This window comes from Malaya genurostris, chromosome 1, assembly GCF_030247185.1.
Source record: "Malaya genurostris strain Urasoe2022 chromosome 1, Malgen_1.1, whole genome shotgun sequence".
Taxonomy (NCBI): Eukaryota; Metazoa; Arthropoda; class Insecta; order Diptera; family Culicidae; genus Malaya; species Malaya genurostris.
Window position 1 is genome coordinate 47584625 of NC_080570.1, and position 22796 is coordinate 47607420.

At 40.5% G+C, this 22796-nt stretch overlaps 1 protein-coding gene across 2 annotated transcripts in view; it reads left to right on the top strand.

The window, feature by feature from the left end:
* The window catches only part of LOC131438855 (uncharacterized), a 244737-nt gene that overhangs the window by 155769 nt on the left and 66172 nt on the right, over positions 1 to 22796 (top strand). Inside the window, exon 1 of one of the 2 annotated variants that reach the window (XM_058609201.1) lies at positions 21926 to 22720. The exons of the other annotated variant lie outside the window; for it this stretch is intronic. The gene's annotated coding sequence lies outside the window, so the exon portion shown is untranslated. Of the gene's footprint in view, positions 1 to 21925; positions 22721 to 22796 lie in introns of those variants that run through there. 2 annotated transcript variants of the gene reach the window in all.

Consider the following 22796-nt stretch of genomic DNA (forward strand, 5'->3'; position numbering starts at 1 on the left):
GAAGAAGTTATGGTTCGTGAAGTGTAAATGGGTTGATTATATGTGGATGTTGGATACCGTGCTGTAGTTACATTCCATGGATAGCGATCAACAGTTGAAGCTATACGTGGGGGCGAATAAGAAGAAGTTAATGTAGTTAAGGTTCGGCTAACTGAGTTGTACGATGAAATGTTGATAACGGAAGTGGGTATAGAAGTAACCGTATTATAGTCTTTACGGATGGTACCTGTGTATGTGGTACCCGGTAGTAAATTACTGGTGATCTCCGGGCAATATGGTGAAAACGAATTTGAGGGTTCTCGTAATTCGGGGGAAGCTTGCGTTTGCTTGAGATTTCTTAAGGCATACATGTCCTGTTCTAATTTTTCAACGGCTTTTTTTATGTCAGTTATGTCGGATTTGTCTACACCAAGCAGTCCTAACTTACTCAATAACTCAATTATCATTCCCTGATCATTTTTTAAGGAACTGTTCTGATGAGATGGTAATATTGGTTCCGAACCTGTTGTTGAAATAATTCCTGGAGGAAATTCGGGGAGAGAAGTAGATTTTCTAGGAATATTCCTGGGCTCCACGAATAGTTCGTGCAAATTTAGTATTTCCGGATCATGCAACTGGCTTGTTGTGGACCTTCCATAAAAATATTTATTCAAGTAAAATATCACACGTTCCTGCATTTTGTTTAGGGCGCCTATATCTTCTAAATCTACATAGTTTTTTAATAATTTAATTCGGTTTCCCAGATGCAGTAATAATGACTGGCATCTAGGTGGTAATTCTTTTGGTGCTTGTTTAATGCTTCCTACAATATGTGCTAGTTTACTCTCGCACGCTTTCATTTCTTCACTCGGTGACCGTTTTAGTATTCTGGCATTCGGTGAATCTTCTTCTTTCTCTTGCTTAAGCCTTTCTCGCAGAGAACGGCGTTTTCTAGACATCGTATCATCCTTTCCAAAAAACACTTCCCTAATTTCTAGTTCGAAATCAAGTTCATCTTCATTGAGATGATCAACTCTTATATCATAAAAATAAGTCTCTAAATCATGTTCTTGTAACCCCGTCACTGTACGTTGAGCTTCTGCCATGTTTAAATACGAATTTACACTAGAAAGTGAATTCCAAACAATCAATGAAAGAAACAAAGCAACGATCTTATATCAACGTTCTATACTATTTCACAGGAGTTTCTTAACGATGTGTTCCAAACAAAATTTCATTTACTGACGCCTTTTGCGTTTTTTCGCGTTTACAAGTCAAACAGACTCTTTGATGATCCAATAATATCGAACAATAAGAAAAAGATCACGACAAGCTGCACGATACACAATAGGCGGTATCGTGAGTCTCCCAGAGCACGTGGAAAAAATATTCTCAGTAATGCTGAGAATATTTTTTGGTTTTTGTTTTACGCGGATCGCCAAATGTAATGGCTGGCTAGCTAGTGGTTCTTTTCTCAGGGTCGGCTTACCACTGTTGCTCTAGAGGACTCACAACCGTTACTTACCCCGCAACTAATACGGCTCACAATTCAGAACGACACACAGAACAGACTTGAGGGCTCAATAGTAAGAAAATAACAAGCAAATATCTTCATTTAACTAATTTATTAAGGGGTTCATACATATATTGGGAATTGGGGATAGGGATTTGATGCGGCCGAACCGGAACCGATGGAGCTCATGCAGTTGGATGCGAGAGGGTTATAATAATCTCATACCTGCGAGATAGCGATATTCCGAAGGAATTCGCTGATGAATAGAGCCATGCAGGGTCATATGTCAGTTCTCGCCTCCGAATACCACTGCAAGGGAAGCGATTGACTCTATTCCGGGTGCTCGTATACAGTGGGTAAACTCATCGGCCCAATCATCAGTGAGCGGGGGCCAGGCTCAACCAGACCTCACTGGGATCAAGCCTCCTAAACGTCCGTTTCCGCAAACCGTACACGTGTGACACGACGATATCGAAACGGGGCTCGCCGGCCACCAGCACCACTCGCAGTTGTATCGTTAACCGAAAGATGGACTCCTCACTGTCCTTGCCCAACGGTCGGAAATCGGCACACCGCCGATAGGTCGAGCACGTAGTTTTCTGGAGTACGATGATATAGGATGGGGCTCGCCGGCCACCAGCACCACTCGTAGTTGAATGGTCGAATTATCACCTCCGTTGGAAGCAGGATGCTTTGCTTTTAGACTGGATCCTTCTCCGGTCGAAATACGGACACGGTTATTTGTCGACTTCACCTGCTGAACCGACAATTCGATCGTCGTCCTCCTCTGCGTTGGCTTGCTGGATCTATTCCGAATTTCACACCGCATGTGGGTAATCAAAAAAATTTGCCTTTTCTTGTGCACCGAACCGCGTCCGAAGGCCTCAGCAGTTTACGGCCGACTCCCGGTTTCCAATTCTTCGATACTTTTTTTCTCCATCTAACCCTCTTTTTCCTGTCCCTCTCGCTCTATCGGATACAGTGGTGTCGCGATGAAGAAACGGTGAAATGCGCACCCACGTTCGTTGTTGACATGTGAGGAGTGGGATTCTAGGTTATTCTTTCTAACGGGCCTATCCTTATTCTATAATAATCTATAATTGACAAACAACTAACTGACTAACAAAATTTTAATTCAATTCAAATTAATTTATGCAAAAAAAAAAACCAAGAATATTTTGTGTGTGGGCCTGCCGAAATTGTGACCGGTTTATCAACGGTAACAAAGTGTTTACCCGTGCCCGAAATATTTTTAGCGCCACGGAGTAGATATCTGACAACTGGCGAATAGAGTTGGGATATGGTCGGTCATGTCGGTCTTGTCGGGATCTTGTCAGTATTGTTGGACTTATCGATCTGGTCGGTCTTTTCGGGCTCGTCAGTCTTGTCGGTCTTGTCTGTTTTGTTATCGGGATCATGTCGAGGTCCTGTCGGACTTGTTGAAGTCTTAGCGAACTTGTTGGTCTTGTTGATCTTGTCGGTCTTGTCGGTTTTATCGGACCTGTCGGGGTCTTGTCGGACTTGTCGGACTTACTGATCTTGTCGGTCTTGTCGGATTTTTAGCGCCACGGAGTAGATATCTGACAACTGGCGAATAGAGTTGGGATAAAGTCGATCTAGTCGGTCTTATCAGTCTTATCGGTTTTGTCGTTTGTTGTCGTTCGTGTCGGGGTCTTGTCGGTCTTGTCTATCTTGACGGTCTTATTGGTCTTGTCGGTATCTTGTCGGGTTCATGTCAGTCTTGTCGGACTTATCTTTTTTGTCGGTCTTGTCGGTCTTATCGAACTTGTCTGTTTTGTTATCGCGATCGTGTCGAGATCTTATCGGACTTGTCGGAGTCTTGGCGTACTTGACGATCTTGTTGGCCTTGTCGGTCTTGTCTATCTTGTTGGTCTTGTCGGTTTTGTCGGTCTTGTCGGGGTCTTGCCGTCCTTGTCCGCATTGTTGCCAAGAAGTTAACATTAATTCGTTTGAACCATTATAAGGAGTGTATCGATAAGTAGTTAGCAACATTCAAACAGTTATTACTCTGAAATGGTTTAATTTTTTGCAGCGTGTTTTGCGGTGACATGTTTGTTTACATGTCAATAACAACTGCGCAATCGATTGGTTTCGGTACGGTATATCGTTTCAATGATCAGTCAAATTGATCCGGAAACGCGAATAAAAATTCTGCACACTTGGTGCTCAGACAGTGGTGTCACGTATAACGAAATTGCAAAACGGGTGAAAGTGCACTACACCAGTGTCAAAAATATTATCGAGAAGTTCGGTAAGACCCTTTCCATGAAGGATTTGCCCCGATCCGGTAGGAAAACGGGTCCTAGCCAGCCCGGTCGGGACTTAGAAGTGGTTGAGTGCATCAGGAAAAACCCATCGGCGTCGATGCGGGATTTGGCCAAGCAGTTCAACACCAGCATCGGGATGATTCAACGAATCAAAGTTCGGAACTCCCTAAAAACGTACAAGAAACAGAAGGTGCAGAAAAAGTCCCTGGTAAAGCAAGTTCAGGCCAAAACAAGAGCGCGAAAACTGTATAACCGGATTCTACAGAATAAAGACGGATGCATCCTGATCGACGACGAAACCTACTCTCGACTCTCGAGCGCTGCCCGGACCGCAATATTATACGAAATCGGTGTACCAGGACCTGGACGACGCTGACACCACGGTGGCGATGAAAAAGTTTGGACAGAAGGTGTTGGTCTGGCAAGCAATTTTTACCTGTGGTTTGCGGTCGTCGATTTTCTTCACGAAGGACACAATTAACGCCAAGGTGTACGAGGAAGAATGTTTGAAGAAGAGAATGCTGCCACTGTACAGAAAGCATAACGCTCCTCCTCTCTTCTGGCCGGATTTGGCTTCAGCTCACTACGCCAACTCCGTTCTACAGTGGTTGTCAAAAAATAATGTACAATTCGTGGAAAAGGACATCAACCCACCGAACTGCCCGGATCTTCGTCCAATTGAAAGGTATTGGGCAATTGTCAAGCGGCACTTTCGGAAGGAAGGTACAGTGTTCCAAAACATGCAGGAGTTAAAAAAAACTGGACAGCTGCCACCAGGAAAGTCACAAAAGTAACTGTGCAGAATTTAATGAAGAATGTCAAATCCAAAGTGCGAGCGTTTCACAGAAACAAGGATTCTCTTCAATATAATCAGTGAAATGCATAAAAATGTAATTTTTCTACAATATATCGAAAACTGATGTCAAAATATTTTTTTTTCGCTTTTTAATTCAATAATAAATGTTGCTAACTACTTTTCGATACACTCCTTACTGCATAATTAAGATACATTTAACAGTTTTAAACTCAACTATAAATTTCACAACTTTGGAGTGTTCTGAGCTGAAGTAGATCGCCCGTAGTTGCAATTCGTCATTGACCGAATAAGTGAAAATGTACACTGAACCAAGAAAATGAAGCTTGGGAGAAGCAAATCATTTTCACTGTACATATCCACTCACTCCCAACTTTTTATTAAATGATCAATAACGACGCGGCTACGACCAAAGGCTGTGCTACTGAGGGAAAGGAAGGAATGTTAGTCCGATACTCGTTGTTTCTAGAGACCGCGGGTACCACTGTATCTCCACGAGGAAAATTTTTAGTAGGGAGGGAAAGAGATCCGGATATGTTTTGGGAAACATTATGATCTCTACAAAACCTGATTTTCAATACTCAGGAGAAATATAATAAGTAAGAAAAATATAAAATATCTCCAAGGAACGATCTCACCATTATCCTTTTTCTCCCACTCGCTCTGCTGTCAACAACGCAAGATGAAATACGACCACTGAAAGAATAAAATAAAACCACTCGCGAATGGGTCCGTTGCAGAAAAAACCCTAGACCTTCAGTCTGAATCGACTGACACGATCGACTTGCAAACTTTCACACATTCCATAGAAATCCGACAACACCGACAATGACATGCAGGCGGCGCATCGATCGGTTAACAGGTTAACATCGTTGAATTTTGGGGCGGTAAATTCTCAGTTTCCGCCGCTTGAGCATCTTTAGATTCGCGGATCAAAATTATTAAAAATATTGGCACTCTCACTACTAAACACACACTTGCCATATCTGCACTATCACTAAAAATAACTGTTTCAATCAAATTTTTTACTATACGTATCAAACGACACATTGAAATTATACTTTTTTGAGAGTAGCACCAGGACACCGCATCGCACTCCCAGTGTTGCCAACGCTCCTCCAATTTCACCACTTTGGAGTTTTCTGTACGGTAACTATGATTTACCTTATCTACGCAGAAAATACATTTATTGGTGATATCGAGAATATCTTGAGTGCTATCGGTCGCTCCCAAAGCCAATATATCAAATGGTCACGTGATTGGCAAATGAGTGTGGATGATTGCACCACGCTTTTCAACAAGTATTGATACAATAATTGGAAAACATTGTTTGCATCAGACGACAGCCATTCGCTCGGTTTGAACAACTAAATCACCCATTGGAAAACCCATTAAATGTATACTCTCAGCAGCGTTTATCGAATAACAGTTTCCGATCAACATGATACAGTGTGTACTCAATAGATATGCAATTTTATCCGGTCAGCGGATGGTAAATATGATAGCACCGATTCACGTTATGCAAAGCATGTTTGTGAAACACCCTGCCAGAAAACATCGTTCGATGTCATCCGCGCAATGATATCCAAATTTACATACCCAAATACTCCAAAAGTAATTACGATCGAACGAAATAATCACATCCAGTTCAATGAGGCATAACAAGGAAGAGGTCATGGATACTGAAAAAAAAATCAAATTAGTAAGACTCACTTTCATTCAAACACCCGAATCATGGAATTCTCTTCACATCCCGACATCAGCTCGGGATTCGTCCGTTACAAATAGACACTAAAACGATATTTTACACGCAAACATATTCTACGTGCTTTGGAAATCCAGTGATTATGTTTACACTAATTTCGGCACGTGGTCGTGTCATTTCCGCTTTTTCCAACCACCAGGATTATATTTGTAGCAAGCACCTGTACGAGCGACGATTTTTATGCCATGGTATGGAAGGTGGAACCAAGGACAAAAACAATTATAATGATTTTAATCACTCGCAATTACGCATTCAATTAAGCGTACTAATTGTACAAATAACCTCGATTCCACCACCTCGTTCGGCATCCTCATCAACCCTGGAACCATAGTCAAACGGTATGGCCAAAAATAGATCCACCACATTCGAGTCTCTCACATCCGAATAGCTCATCAGTTGCGTTTCTGGTTTGGGCTTTGACGTAGATATAACATCCTCCTGGACCCTGCACGTAAGAGATTCCTACTAAGCGGGTGGTCCTTATCCAGGTTACAGCTAAATTTGGATTAGTCTTCTTTTGGACAGACTTCAAAATGAAATGTATTTCAAAATAGTGATCAAAGATGTGAAATGTTTAGTTTATAAAACGCCACATTCGAATAAAAATTTCGAATGTTCATCAAACTGGACTAATTTCAATTCACGGACCACCCTATCCGGAACGTTCATCGTTATCGTTTTACGTTCATTACACTGGCAATCCTCTCTCGCTTCGTTCCAGTGCGTTTATTTGTTATCTCGAAATAAAAATATCCTTCGATTCCCCCCACACTGGTTTGAAATCATTTCAGTGTCGCCCGCACAAAACGGCAATTACAAACATACCGACGCGATGTGATCAAATACACAGCAGGTAGACGGATGCAACGCGTCGAATCAATAAAACTACCAGTGACAGGCTGTGGGTTTGTTCGAAACCTGTTGACGTAGGATTCCGGTACTGAATGTAACATATTGTGTTCATTACTTGTTAATTAATTATAGTTTTCAATTAATTATCAGTCGTGTTACCTTTGTTTTGATTTTCGGCTTGTTTTTGAGATGTGATAATGCCTTTCTCTTGGCATTCAAACAGTCTCACTAAAACATTTGTAAGAATTCAGCCTGACCTAACAGTAGCTTTCAAACGAGTCAGTCGAGTCTTCCGAAATCGATTCTTTTATCTCCGAGAAAATTTGAATTGAAAAACACTGGGTTACGTCACATATATTGCTACTCTCGAACCGGAAACGTTCGCCATTGTCCTTCCAAATTTGATTGACATTGTTAGCCTTCAAATAAGCCTATGTTTATTCAATTTTATTGAGTCTTTTTTAAGAAAATTCATCCGATGAAAACAGTGCGGTTATACGTTTGCGCCATTGATATTCGAGCTTGGTCCGTAATACAATAGTACCTTTCAAATGAGCATAAACTCGTTGAAGTCGGCTAAGCCGAATCTGAGAAAATTGAGCGGTAACAAACCATGTGTTTTGTCGTTTACGTCACTTGTACCATTATATCTCCGGAACCGAAAGCGCCAGCCATTTGATCTTCGAACTCAATCCACAATGCAACAGTAGCTGTCAAACGAGTTGTTAAAATTGGTTGAGCATCTCTGAGAAAATTGAACGATAAAAAACAACGCGTTTTGTCGCTTACGTCATTTATACCACTCCAGTAGCAAACATTGTCCTAACTATACTCGCAATGATTGTGCGATTGGAAAAGCGCACTTAGCTTGTATGATGTGCAACAAATTTCTTGATTGATATGTTCCACAGCAGTAATATTTCTTATGTGAAAACTGGAAATGAAACTGTTTAAATGATCTTATTGTACAGTCAGTTATAAAAACTGATTTAGAACTTAATCCTTTCAGGCTTTTAAATTGGTTTTACAAGCAGTAATAATTTGTTACAAAGAAGGGGGAAATAATTTATCTAACATATCCAACAAATATAACCGTTCTGTAGCCATTGTGAAACATGATATTTTTAATATACATGATATATATGAAGTTTTAATTGCTACTTGGGCATTATATCTCCGGAATCGGAAGTGACAACTATTGGATTTTCGAGCTTGATCAATAGTCTAGTAGATATCAAGCTAGTCTAAGCTTATCAAAACCGGTTGAACCATCTCTGAGAGCATTGAGCGGTAAAAAACAGCACGTTTTGTCGCTTACGTCAGATAAACATTTCTCCACTTCAGTCTTGTCTTTCTCTATACACTCTAAACTTCATTCGAATTTTTTGTTTCATCTTTTAACGAGTTTAGAACAGCTGAACTACCTAACATTTTCGTTTTACTGATATATCAGAACCAGAGCTGCAAATTGTCAGGCATGTCAAATGACCTTGAAAGACTGACTGAAATCATCGTCAACTGTAATCGGTACGGTCAAAATGTCTGTCAAAAGAGATACTCGATAGTTCTATGACCAAGTAGAAGTATACTCAGTCAAAGATAGACGACTTTTTTGTTTTCTCTCTCATTCTCCTATTCCCCATTGAAGTAAAAAAATTCCATAAGAGTACTAACATAAACATAAATTGATAAAGTTCATTGTTCTTTGCAAAAAGTCATCGGACTTCGGAGTTTATTGGTGTAAATGAATTTAATTCAATGTTTATGCTGCTTGATTAATATTTAGTCACATCGTAATCAAGCAGTGACAGGAGAAATGAAGATAATATCAATCGCATCGGCAATCAATGAACGTCCTGGTGAGTGTAATATCAAGAGAATTTATGTTATGACAGATCGGCTCTCAGACAATCAATATATGATGATTGGTAGAGCCTGTTTGGCAGCAGTCCAGTGACATAAGGTTTCCAATCTTCGTCGTGCAAAGCTGCTAGTTGATAGTGACATTTAGCAGTTGTGATCAGAACAAATAAACATTTGTTGACAGCAGTATCTGACCCGGGTTAGCGGTTCAATGCATAGGGCGCTGGTCTTATAAGCCAGTATCTTCGAATCCCGATCTGTTCCAAATTCCATACAAGGAATGTAATGCTAGGAGTTTGCTTTTTGATAGCAGTATCTGCTGTCATGAAATGTTATTTTTACTGAAAAAATCAGCAACCAAGGAACAACTGAGAACGGTTATCCAAATTAAGTGTGTAGGAAGGATATAGAGTTTCTGGAAAATCCGACTTTGCATAGGAGCCCCGGGGACCCTTAGTGTTATATACCGTTCGGCTCAGCTCGACGAGATCGGAAAATTCATTATCATGCCACTAGGCCGGATTAAGAGCAAGCTTCCATTATTATTTCCTAACACTTGAACAAGAATCGAAAAAAGCACCGAAACTTGTCAAACCGATTCTGAACAGTCCTGACAGCATGTTTCGACCAGATTCCGACTGAAACAGAATTAATAGCGGCTAGATGAAATTCTTGTTCTCATTTAAACATTTGATTGCCGATCTCAGCTGTTGAAATCTCGGTACTTTTTTACCGAACTCAACAAACGTTTCTTTTTGCTGATCTGTCGGTAGAATTAGCAGTTTTTGCTGATGTGAACTCGCTAAAACGTTAATTTTACTAGAAAATCTCCAACCAAGATTTGAATAGCTGAAATCTATAATCCAATTTAAGTAAAATTGAAGAAGTGTCACAATTTACTTAAATTTGAAATGTATAAAATGTAAAAGTATGTATTATTAGGAAAAACAAATTGGTTTCACCTTTTCAAACAAGTAATATCACAATATAGTTATGGTTCATGTCATGTATAATTTTCATATCATCTATCCATCCCATACACGGAAAGAATTCAATATAACAATCACTTTGACAGCACCATAAGACCAACATCATCTCTTGGTTTCACAGCCTTCTGCAATCGAAACATTCTTGAATCGGTACTATTATAAAATAAATCAATTTCCTTACTGTGGTTCCTTCCAAGCTCCAAATGGCATATCAATCCAAGCAGAACACAATTTTTACGAGCATTTACAAACGATGGTGTGACGTTGTTTATTGTCATAATAGTCGAAGGGAAATGCGACAGCTCTGTAGCCGTTATAAAAGGTCTTATTCGCGAGGGCACCTCTAGTTCACTGGTAACAATGTTTTCCCCGTAATTTATTTCCGTTTCGAAGGCCGTAATTAGTCCACCCGCTGAAAAAAACTCCTCCCGTAGAGTTTGGGTCGGTGTGTTATCCTAAATCCTTTGATCTTGAATTCTTTTTGCAGAAAAAAAACAGAATTATTCTCTAAAGATGTAAGATTATCGGTTGTTGTTTTTTTTTGCTATTAATAGATGGAGTTTCGGTCGCTATCCTTGAATGTTTTAAGTGATGATTGATGGTGGGCTGTGCGGTGTTTGATGTTGGTGAGCTAACGTTGTTTTCGGCATTTTGATACGCTGTTGGATTATTTATTCATTTATTTGACTCAGCCCTAAAACGCGTACTCCATAAACGACCGTAATAACGGTCCGTGCAGAATACGTTTTCAAAGTGGATTTTGGCAGGTGGCTTTTCGACCTATATCATAGTAAGCTAGATCGATGGTACAGACGATGAAGGGTTGGTTTTGCACCCGGAATTTCCGCGATGAACAACAAGTTTTTTTTATAAAACGATTTGTATACTTCTTAACTTGCACTACGTATAAATTGTTCAAGCCAGGGGCCCTGGCCCCTCTCGAAATCAGAAACAGAAACAAAAAATGACAATAATAATAAGACACTTAATTGTACTGGAAGACTGGAAAGAGAAATTGCGCGAGCTTACCATAATTGGGCAAGATTCTGCAAATGAGAAAGATATCCTGCCGCTGGATCTCGCACATACTTATTTAGGACTAAAAAGACGAACGTAAGTGCACTTCGAGTACATGTTTGACTGGATCCATTATTATACGCCAGAAGAATAAGGAAGGTTCAATGGGTCAGAAAGATCACGATGCCGGTTTTCTGGGATTGTCATAGTATACTTTTGTATTACTAAAGTGATTAAAGACGTAAAGTGAAATCGCTGTGAAATGGCCTTACATGAAGCACATGAGCATCGCAACCATAGTTAAAATCAACGGTTTAGTTTTCCAATTACTTGTCTATCCACCTTGTTCACATGATTTGGCCTCCTCGAACTGTTATCTGTTCCCAAACCTGGAATCATAGACCGCTACTTCCAGCACCTGATACCACAACCTGCACAGCTAAAGTGAGTTTGTATGACCATCAACTGATATGACCTACAAATTTATAAGATGCTTTCCGTTCTACTTGAATCGAAGTAAGGGAGTCTTGCGGATTTTTGTGCTCTAGAAATGGACACTTCGAAGGTCTCAAACATGTGGGACTGAAGTGGGATGGCAGTAAACGTTAAGAAATGTATTACAATAACCATCTTTCGGTCACAGTCACAAGTTTTTTTTAAATACCTAATAATGATAGTTCCAGTGTAAAAGTTTAAGGTGTCTGTTCAAAACGCCGGTAAATGGCGCACCAGAAATTATCTACTTAAGCAATCTTCAGTAACATTATTTTTCCATCGGAAGGCCCCTACCAAATCCAAATGCTGGGTACGGGCTGTTTGAAATGTATTGAGATGTGTTTAATAATGAAAACTGAAACTGGGAACAATTAATTTATGTTTATTTTGCAATTGATATTTCAGTTATCATGACTGATTCACCTTTCATCCATCATCTTGAACCATTTCGAATGTTTACATGAACCTCACTTGAAGGCCGCTCTCTCATTTAATTGTAAGAGATATTTTGTTACTTCACGGTGACGGCGGTTAAACTGAGCTTCGGTAGAAAGAGAAACGAATGAAGGACGGGATGTTGCCTCTTCGTTGCGACAGCACACAGGTTGTGTGTTAGAATGTGAAGTTTACTGCAGTAAAGTGCTATTCAGTGTATGCACACATTCAATTACAATTGAATGAAATTTTACACCACTAATTCCATCACAATGTTTTTCATGATATTTCCGACATATCGAGAAAAGTATAACTCTCTTCAATTACACACACTTAAAATGGATTACCGATCACTGCTGTTCAGTGAGTCGGTGAGTGATTTCTTCAGTAAAAAGGGGGGTGGGTAATGTCACAGACATGACTGAAGGACGTAGATATGAATAAAACTGACATGCTTCTTTCACACTTCCGAATCTAGGTAATGGTTCGTATTAGTAGATTGAGTGAGTTTTGCTACTATTATTGCTTCGCTTCCAGAATTGTAACGATACTTTCATGCTAAAAAACTACAAGGATCAGTCCCATGGGGTTGTTCGAGCTATTGATGTGGAACAAGGCAACCAAAATGTCTAATGATCGACATTTTCAATTAATCGTCACACTTTTGAATACACACGGAACGACCGAAATTAGCTCTGCGCCTAATTCGTATTACTGTTTTCGAATTGGTTGATTGTAACAACAAAATTTCCAAAATAATTATAAAATGAGTTAAAATTGAAAATTTACTTTGCTGAAAATAAACTCTTATTTTTAGAGAATGTGTTTAGTTTGCGAATATTCTGGACACAAACCAGCAATATTTCAATCCAACACGAAATTCTCATTGACAACTAATTTCGTTATTAAAATCAGAAAATTTGTTTCTATTTATCTATCACCGTCATTACTGAAGCACAGCACAAAGAAAACAAAAATGAAATTGGTTTTATTAACAGGTTTATTAGTCTAAAACTCATGAGAAATGTCAAAGCAAAACAATTCATTAAAAAGCTAAAAAGGACAGTCTTGTTGAAACTGCTTGCAAATTGTTTAGATGTTTTTCGAATGTGTTACGATATATCCATATATAATTTTTAAACCGATATGTAAAAATGACGTAAACTCTTAGTGGAAAGTGTATTTATTCAGAATTTGTGCGCATTTGAAGCGATTGTGGGTAATAATGTTTTTACGTGGAGCAGGGAAGTGAGTTTCGAATGTTGCACTCTAATTATACACGTCGAATGATGTTTTTGTATCTTCTAACATTCCGGGCTACGCCGTCCGGTGTACTACTTGTATTCGGTTTTTGTTTTCCGAGTGCTCAAAGTTTTCAGTGAGAGAGTCGATTCGCGAAGTCGAATGAAGAATACAGCGATTTAGAAGTAAAATTTTCAAAAACAAGTTCATGTTTCGCTTATGTCTTTTTCTCCAATACAACATCGTATTTGAACCTGCCAATATAGAAAAGATAACCGCGACTGAATTTTTTTTCGGTAGTAGTGTGCCATCTAGTGGCTAGTAGTCATTACGGTGTTAACGTTTTTTCGGTGACAGAGCGCCATATAGCTGCTAATTGCAGAAACCAATTCAACCATTTATGTTGGTTGAAAACAACGTACTATTTCTCTAATTCAACTAAAAAATTAGTTGAATGGATATGAAGTGTGCCTTAGCTAAGAAATGACAGCACGTTTAATTGTTGAATTCAACTAAAAAAATAGCCATTTCAACAAATATTTTATTATTTTTAAGCGAACTAGAATTAAAAAATCTAAATTAGCAAAAGTAAGATTTTTTAGTTGTCTCAAAAAATAACTAACTAAAATCAGGAAATCAACTAATTTTTTCGCCAAAATGCTGATTTCGGTCTTTCCGTGCACGAGAGTCTGCTTAGATTGATCTTTATTAGGAACCAACACCGAACACGCGAACCCAGAACATAGACTCTATTTGTCGTGATTTGTGTATTTGTTTTGTAGCCGACGAAATTTTATCAATAGCCCAAATGTATGTAAGGTTCCTAATAAAGATCAATCTAAGCAGACTCTCGTGCATTTGCGTATTCAGAAGTGTGACGATTAATTGAAAATGTCGATCATTAGAAATTTTGGTTGCCTTGTTCCACATCAATGACTCGAACAACCCCATGGGGCTGATCCTTGTAGTTTATTCGAGAATGATTGACCACTTCTGCGATGGCGGCTAGGAGCATGAAATTTTAGTCGGATCCGGATAAACTGTTCAGGAAATTATAAGACCTTTTATTGGAATCTTAGTTTGTGAAAATCGGTTAAGCCGTTTCCGAGAAAGTTGAATGCACAATTTTCTCTAATTATCGCGTATTACCCTGTAACTCCCGAGCCGGAAGTCGGATCCGAATGAAATTCAATAACAGTCTATGGGGCTATAAGAATTGCATTTGAAGTTTTAAGTTTGTGAAAATAGGTTCTGCCATCTTTGAAAAAAGCGAATGCATATTTTTGTTACATACATACACACATACACAAACGCACACACAGACATTTGCTCAGTTTGTCGAGCCATATACCGTTGAAATTCGGCCCTCCGGGTCTCGGTTAAAATGTCGGGTTTCACAGTGATTGTTTAGTTTTTCTATATGAGAAAGGCAAAAAGTCCCGAAACACGAAAAAACCCGAAGCTCGACAAAATTTTTTAACCTGAACCCGACCCGTACCCGTTGAAAATGAAAAAAAATGTCAACCAATACCCGTAGGGTACGGATTCGGGTCGGGTTTCGGATACAAATACCCGAAATCCGACCATCTCTAATCCTCACCACGACGTTCAGTTCCGTCTAACGCACTAGCAGAAATGAATCAAAGAGTTTATATACGTTCAGTAGAACATCGGGTCTGATATGTGTCTGACTATCTCAAAACCGTCGGCTTAGGTACGAGAAAGGCAAAGCAAGCGTGATGAGTTTTTCTCATTGTTTCCAAAAGTTTGAGAATACTTATGTCGTATTCGCTTGAGAAAACTGAAACTGACCCGGAGTAGTTTCATCAAATAAACACTTTTCACGAAATTGTGTTGGGTTCGCACTTAGCAACGATGGTTTGAGCAAAACTTAAATAAATATCAGGTTTGAAACTGACTCGATTTTCAGTTAAATAATGTTGAAACTAGGTTCGAAACTAGCTTCAAACAAACAGTTTGACAGCAGTTAGGGTGGAAACTGGGTTAGGTTTGGTATCAAGCGAGAACGACATGTGTGTTTGAGTTATTTATGGTTATCTCACACTGCTGAAAATATGATCACAAATTGTTGATCCTATTTCTAATGGCATGTAAAAAGAATTATGTTGCTACGTTTAGTACAACTCGATACATTCACGATTAAGTTCTACCCATTCGTTCAGAGGGCGAATTTTGAAAGGAAAGGAAAATAAGACGTATACAAGTTACAATAACATTTCAACAAAGCGGTAGCCTGAGTTACTGCTATCAACAAACATTTATCCATTGCCGTTTCAACCTTCCGAGTGAACGGACGTGCTTAGTGTTTACTGCGAAAGCGTTGAAAACCAGTGCCGTGTGTGATAAAGTGACCGGACGATCAAAACTATATCGCTATTGTGTAATAGACAATAGTGCTTTTTCCTGTGAGAGGTTTTATGCACATTATATACTGAAGCAGTGTATTGTTGTGAGCGGACGATCGAAACAGTACCGTTAGCCGGACTGTTCTATTTCTCCCCGATTCACTTATTTCTGTGCGGAGGTAGCTCCGCAACATGTCTAGTCTAAATTCTGACCCCCCCGTTCCCGATGATCAAATGGAGACTTCCCTTGACTATAAAAAGTCTCGCATAAAGAGCTATCCGGATGGGCTCGCACTACCGGCCGGTCCTTATGCGGTCTATTTCCGGACCAAATCGAAAGAAAAAAAATTAAATATTTTAAAAATATCGCGGGACCTGTCCTCGCGATACAATACTATAAAAAGTTTTGATAAGATACGTCCAGACAAGCTCAGGGTCCTGTTTACCAGTTCAAAACAGGCTAATGAGCTCGTTCAAAATGATCCTTTTACGCGGGAGTACCGCGTCTACGTGCCAGCTCGCGAAGTAGAAATCGACGGTGTGGTCACCGATTCGAGTTTGACTTGCGAGGACGTTCTTAAGTACGGGGCGGGCTGTTTTAAAGACCCCTCACTTAAGAATGTCAAGATACTGGATTGCAAGCGATTGCATTCAGTATCGATCGCCGGGGATGGAACAAAGTCCTATCCCCAATCAGACTCTTATCGTGTGACCTTCGCCGGTTCTGCTTTGCCCAACTACATCCTCTTGGACCGGGTTCGTTTGCCTGTTCGCCTATTCGTACCCCGAGTAATGAACTGTACTAATTGCAAACAACTGGGGCATACAGCTACCCATTGCAGCAATAAGCCACGTTGTGCTAACTGTGGGGAAGCTCATGCGGACGGCTCTTGCGGTAAGGATGCTGAAAAGTGTCTCTACTGTAAGGAGGGTCCGCATGACCTCTCTGATTGTCCCGCGTACAAACTGCGAGGTGATCGAATGAAGCGTTCCCTAAAGGAGCACTCCAAGCGTTCTTTCGCCGAGATGCTTAAAAGTGCCACCCCTCCTAAACAGACAACGAACCCATATGCCTGCTTGTCAACTGACGAGAGCGATTCTGACGACCCTTTGGAAGGTCCATCTTCGGCGGTCCCTCATAGCTGTAGGAAAAGAATAAATAAATCCTCTCATAAGCTACCTAGTAAGGGTTCGAAGGTGTCTTCCGAAGGGCTTCGAAAAGTTACAGCTAACGGGAATCGGGACACAACACCGAAGCAAAAAGCTCCTGGTCTCGGAAAACTCAATTCCGAGATGGAATTCCCACGACTTCCCGGGACTACAAAATCCCCAAGCGTCCCAGAAAATCTACCAGAGAACCAACTAGGTGCTGGACTTATCAAGTTCTCTGATGTTGTGGACTGGATTTTTACAACTTTCAATATTTCAGACTCTCTTAGAAGCATTTTAATTGCTTTCATGCCAACAGTAAAAACATATTTGAAGCAGTTGACTGCAAATTGGCCCCTTCTCTCAGCGATTGTATCCTTCGATGGCTAAATCATCCACCGAGGTCACGGATCTAATCACTGTTTTACAGTGGAATTGCAGAAGTATCATCCCAAAAATAGATTCTTTTAAATTTCTAGTAAATAATCTGAAATGTGACGCATTTGCATTGTGCGAAACATGGCTAACTTCTGAAATATCCTTAAACTTCCACGATTTTAACATTATTCGCCTGGATCGAGATGATCCCTATGGAGGAGTACTTTTAGGGATCAAAAAGTGCTATTCTTTTTATCGAATTAACCTCCCCTCGATACCAGGTATTGAAGTTGTCGCATGTCATGTTACAATCAAAGGTAAGGACCTTTGTATTGCTTCCATCTACATTCCCCCTAGAGCCTTGGTTGGGCATCGGCGGCTCAGTAATATCATAGAGCTCCTTCCCGCACCGACGTTGGTTTTAGGAGACTTTAACTCACACGATACGGGATGGGGCTGTCTTCACGACGATAACAGATCAGCTATGATCCATGATATTTGCGACAACTTCAATATGACAATCTTGAATACGGGAGAAATGACACGGATTCCTGCACCACCAGCAAGACCAAGTGCGCTGGATTTATCCCTTTGCTCGACATCGCTACGGTTGGATTGCACGTGGGAGGTAATTCCTGATCCCCACGGTAGTGATCATCTACCGATCGTAATATCAATCACCAGCGGCTTAAAACCATCGAAGACAATCAATGTTTCGTATGACCTCACACGAAATATTGATTGGAATAGCTATGCGACCGCGATATCTGAGAAACTTGAAAGAACTCAACAACTTCCTCCGGAGGAAGAGTACACGTTTTTGGCTGGCTTGATTCTCGATACTGCGATTCAAGCTCAGACGAAACGTGTACCCGGCGCAAAAACTAACATCCGTCCTCCCAACCCGTGGTGGGACAAAGAGTGCACAAATTTAAACGCGGAGAGAGCCTCCGCGTATAAAAAATTCAGAAAAAATGGAACACCTGATAATTACCGGAATTACGCGGCGTTAGACGTTAAAACTAAGAACTTGATTAGAGCCAAGAAACGCGGTTACTGGCGTCGGTTTATAGACGGCTTAACGAAAGAAACATCTATGAGCACTCTTTGGAACACAGCCCGACGAATGCGCAATCATAACACCACGAATGAAAGCGAGGAATACTCCAACCGCTGGATATTCGATTTCGCTAAAAAAGTATGCCCAGACTCTGTTCCGGAACAGAAGATCACCCGCGCCGCGACACCAAATACAAACGAATCACCGTTTTCGATGGTAGAGCTTTCACTTGCACTTTTGTCATGTAACAATAAAGCCCCGGGATTAGACAAAATAAAATTCAACTTGTTGAAAAATCTGCCTGACCCCGCCAAAAGGCGCTTGCTGAATTTATTCAACAAGTTCCTCACGAGTAATATTGTCCCACACGACTGGAGACAAGTCAGAGTTATCGCCATTCAAAAACCAGGGAAACCAGCCTCCGATCACAATTCGTATCGGCCGATTGCTATGCTTTCCTGTATCCGGAAATTGTTCGAAAAAATGATTCTTTTTCGTCTAGACAATTGGGTCGAAACTAATGGTTTACTTTCAGATACACAATTTGGTTTCCGCAGGGGCAAAGGAACGAACGATTGTCTTGCGTTGCTCTCAACAGAAATTCAAATGGCATTTGCTCGTAAAGAACAAATGGCGTCAGTTTTCCTAGACATTAAGGGGGCTTTTGACTCAGTTTCTATAAATATCCTATCTGAGAAGTTGCATCAGCATGGTCTTTCGCCAGTTTTGAACAACTTTTTACATAATCTATTGTCTGAGAAACACATGTACTTTGCGCATGGTGATTTGTCGACAATACGATTCAGCTACATGGGTCTTCCTCAGGGCTCATGCTTAAGCCCCCTTTTATACAATTTTTACGTAAGTAATATCGATGAATTTATCAACACATCTTGCACGCTAAGACAACTTGCCGACGACAGCGTTGTGTCTATTATAGGACCCAAAGCTGCCGATCTCCAAGGACCATTACAAGATACTCTCGACAACTTATCATCATGGGCTCTTCAAATGGGTATCGAGTTCTCTACGGAGAAAACTGAGCTGGTTGTATTTTCGAGGAAGCGAGAACCAGCACAATTACAGCTTCAACTAGGGGGTGAAACCATAGCTCAGGCCTTCACATTTAAATATCTCGGGGTCTGGTTCGACTCCAAAGGCAACTGGGGATGTCACATTAGGTATCTGAAACAAAAATGCCAGCAGAGAATCAACTTTCTTCGTACAATAACCGGATCATGGTGGGGTGCCCACCCAGGAGACCTGATCAGGTTGTATCAAACAACGATATTGTCCGTGATGGAATACGGATGCTTCTGCTTCCGATCAGTGGCGAACACTCATTTCATCAAGCTGGAAAGAATTCAGTATCGTTGTTTGCGTATTGCGTTGGGTTGCATGCAATCGACTCATACGATGAGCCTCGAAGTGCTGGCGGGCGTTCTTCCACTGAAAAACCGGTTCTGGGATCTCTCATATCGTTTGCTCATTCGATGCGACATTTTGAATCCTCTGGTGATTGAAAACTTCGAAAGGTTAGTTGAGCTTAACTCTCAAACCCGTTTTATGTCCTTGTATTTTGATTACATGGCTCAGAATATTAATCCTTCTTCGTTTGTTTCCAACCGTGCTCATTTCTTGGATACTTCTGATTCTACTGTGTTTTTCGACACATCCATGAGAGAAGAAATTCGTGGAATTCCGGATCACGTGCGCCCTCAAGTGGCCCCAAATATTTTTTATAATAAATTTAGAACAGTCAACTGTGAAAAGGTGTTTTACACTGACGGATCAAACATCAACGAGTCCACAGGCTTCGGCATCTTCAATCAAAACATCACCGCTTCTTACAAACTCAGTGATCCGGCTTCAGTTTACGTCGCAGAATTAGCTGCTATTCAGTACACCCTCGAGATCATTGAAACCATGCCCAAAGACCATTACTTCATTGTCACGGACAGTCTAAGTTCAATAGAAGCTCTCCGGGCAATGAAGCCAGGAAAGTATCCCCCATATTTCCTGGGGAAAATACGGGAACATTTGAGAACTTTATCTGAACGGTCTTATTTAATATCGTTAGTCTGGGTCCCTTCGCATTGTTCCATTCCGGGCAATGAAAAGGCAGACTTATTGGCTAAAGTGGGCGCATTGGAAGGTGATATTTATGAAAGACCAATCTGCTTCAATGAATTTTTCAGTATTTCTCGTCAGAAAACTCTCGAAAGTTGGCAAACTTCATGGACGAATGACGAACTGGGACGATGGCTACACTCCATTATCCCTAAGGTATCGACGAAACCTTGGTTCAAGGGGATGAACATGAGTCGTGATTTCATTCGCGTTATGTCACGGCTCATGTCAAATCACTATACATTCAACGCACATCTCCGGCGTATCGGGATCGTGGAGAACGGGCTCTGCACCTGTGGCGACGGTTATCAGGACATCGAGCATGTCGTGTGGTCGTGCGTAGAGTATCGTGACGCCAGGTCGAAGCTACTGGAATCCCTCAGGGCCCGAGGTAGACCGCCTGAGGTGCCGGTTCGGGATGTGTTGGCGAGTCGGGATAGTTCATATATGCTTCTCATATACCAGTACCTTAAACACATTGATATACAAGTGTAATGTGTTATTCCTCGCTCAGAAAATATAATCTCCACCTACAGGTTCGACACTAACATCCGCCCGATTCTCTCGATCCCCGTCCCTGTTCACCATCTTCATTGGAATTAACAAGATCTTTTTTTTGTCACTAACTTTTTCGTTCCCCTTTCCCTGTTTTTTCACCATCTCGATGGCAACTAATTAGATCTCTGTCGTTTTCAAACATTTTGTTCCCACACCCCTTTTTACCCCGTTTCCCACCATATTTACTTCTTTTTTTCATTCTCTTCCGTAACATCACCATCACCGGAAGACCGCTCCAGTCAATGACCAGCATGCGGGCCACCCGCCGGGCCTTCGTAGCCTGGGGGTGTTTCCCGCGGACCCTCACGGACCGAAGAATGCGGCCAACATAGAAAATTACCATCGCCATCTGGAATCATCTCATCCTAAATTCAATTCACCGGCCACTACCGATCGCCAGATACTATATTACATAATGATACTACTCTAGTTTTAAGTTAGACGATAATTAAGATTAGTAAATACCCTTGGCATCTTAGAGCTTAAGCAGTGTGCCTTAATATTATATTATACTATTGAATAAAAAAAAAAAAAAACATTTATCCGTGCTGATATATCAGTAGAATGAAAACTCTCTCAAGCACGGCTGTTCAAAACTCATCAAGAGATACAAAAATTACTGAACGAAGTTTCGAAAGCAAGAATTTGCTGCCGAATGAAGAATGCACTGTAGATAATAAGCCTATACACATAATCGTAATTCTGTGTCATACTTTTTATCATGTAAAAAAATACACGGACGAACAAAATAATTAGATATGTGGAACACTTCTATTGTTTCCATACGTAGAAACTCAAGGAATGAATTAAAGCTTCAAACATGAATAGAATTTTTTGCGCTTAAATCAACTCATGCCCCTGCGCTGATTCAGGTGCTGAAAACCAACTGCCAAAACATACCCAGTTAGACAATTCATTCGATAAACACACTAACCGTTATCTACATTGGTCAATCGTTTCCTTATCTAGCTTCCTATCTCAATTCCCAGCGGCTTATCAGAATTGTTAACGATTCCCTATCACGTATTCAGTATCACTTCGTGTTCCGCCAACTGAGCTCTAAAGTGTAGAATTTTACGGCTTTACGTATGTTTCGTATCTAACATTCCAGCAATTAGTACACTTTAATTCCCTGCAGCTGGCCGTCTAGTGGTAATACGTCTAGAAAATTAATTTGCTCACTTTCACTTTTCCACATTTAGATAAATGGCACAACATACATTAGGGAATTATCCCTTTAGTTCCCTCAGCTGCAGCTTCTGTCATTTAATGCTTCTAAAAAAGATCACAAATAACGATAGTAACGTTTAGTATTTAGTATGTTGCGTACCAAGTGACATGAACAGACAGTGGAATTAAAGGGAAAACCACTTTAATTTGCTATAGAACGCACGATTTCAACACTTCCCGAATAATGCAGCTGCGGTCAGTCGGTCTGTACTGTCTGTCTGACAGTATGTCGTAACACATTCAGTGCGGGAGTTTATTTTTTGCGTGAATCAGTGTCAGCATTTCTACGTACCGGAGCACTACCGGAGGTGACTGCACATGCGACGCGTTTAATCAGTTTAAATTGCGTGATGGACCTCTCGTGACGTGCTTTCCGATATGTTAGATTTATGTTTTTCAATCGTGCACCCTCGAAAGAATAAAAGTTCTACCAAAAATTGAAATTCTTGTGATTGTTAAGCAAATAATAGTGGAACTTAGTTTATCAGTTGAAATGTTCTTCAAATGAGTGCAATGATTAAGAGTGCAATGTTTCAGCGATAGAATTACCTGAAAAGTGATTGCACCCACGACCGAAACTATTTGATGATTCATCAGGTGAGAAATTGTCACACTTATCGAATTTCAGTGTTGCAAGTCAACTCAATTTCCTTTTAGTCAGAAGAGTTATTAG